Source organism: Oncorhynchus masou, chromosome 25 (assembly GCF_036934945.1).
Source record: "Oncorhynchus masou masou isolate Uvic2021 chromosome 25, UVic_Omas_1.1, whole genome shotgun sequence".
NCBI classification, from domain to species: domain Eukaryota; kingdom Metazoa; phylum Chordata; class Actinopteri; order Salmoniformes; family Salmonidae; genus Oncorhynchus; species Oncorhynchus masou.
The window spans coordinates 14,078,381-14,079,671 of record NC_088236.1 but is presented as its reverse complement, the minus strand read 5'-3'; positions in this window follow the sequence as shown (position 1 = coordinate 14,079,671).

Here is a 1,291-nt window from a genome sequence, read left to right as displayed (position 1 = left end):
TTACTTGTTGCTTTCCTTTTTGTGTGTGTAGTTGGTCAGTTAAAACGACAGTTACATTATCCAGTTTGATTAAAATCAAAACATGACATCCTTTACTCCCTCCATCTCCCCGCAGCTTCTATCTCAAGGCCATCAGACTGCCAAACAGCAATCACTAACTCAAAGAGGCTGCTGCCTATATTGAGACCAAATCACTAGCCACTTTAATAAATGGATCACTAGTCACTTTAAACAATGCCACTTTAACCAATGCTTAAATATCTTATATTACTCATGTACGTATATACTGTATTTTATGCCATCTATTGCACCTTGCCTATGCCGCTCGGCCATCACTCATCCATATATTTATGTACGTATTCTCATTCACCCCTTTAGATTTGTGTGTATTAGGTAGTTGTTGGGGAATTGTTAGATATTACTGCACTGTCGGAACTAGAAGCACAAGCATTTTTGCTACTCTTGCATTAACATCTGCTAACCATGTGTATGTGACCAATAAACTTTGATTTGAAATATTTGTAAATAATACAGTATTAAGGACATTGGAGGGTCAGGATGGTGTATTTCAACTGAATACATGTAATATGACAAACATACATTTAATTGCACTGATTGAAATGCCGAAATCAACATGTACATGATTATCCTGCCTGTCAGTGCAGCATGTAATTAATAGGTCCTCTGGATGAGTCACTGGGAAATGTGAGTTGTGAATATTCACCTCGTAACCTGTAGAGGGAGACATACTACCTTGAAAATACAGGGTGAAGAAAAGCAGCTCATATCTCTGTCTGAACCAAGAGGACGCCCTTCACAGAATTAGAAAGTTATTTATGTATGCCAAATACACACATGTATAAAACAATGTTATGCTAGTCAGATGGGCGCTATTGAATACTTATTAAGCTGCCTGTTCAGTAGGGCCTCGGATCTCTCATCGTTGTAATTGTTAGTTCAAGAAGAATGGCAAGTTGTGTCAGTCACAGCTAGCACTGCAGTGCCTTAGTCCACTGCGCCACTCGGTAGGGATCCTTGAGATGTTTCTACAATGTTTCTTGATTGGAGTCCACCTGTGGTAAGTTCAATTGGTTGGACATGATTTAGAAAAGCACACGTCTATTTAAGGTCCCACAGTTGACAGTCCATGTCAGAGCAAAAACCAAGCCATGAGGTTGAAGGAATTGTCCGTAGAGCTCTAAGACAGGATTCTGTCCAGGAACAGATCTGGTGTTCTGCAGCATTGAAGGTCCCCAAGAACACAGTGGTCTCCATCATTCTTAAATGGAAG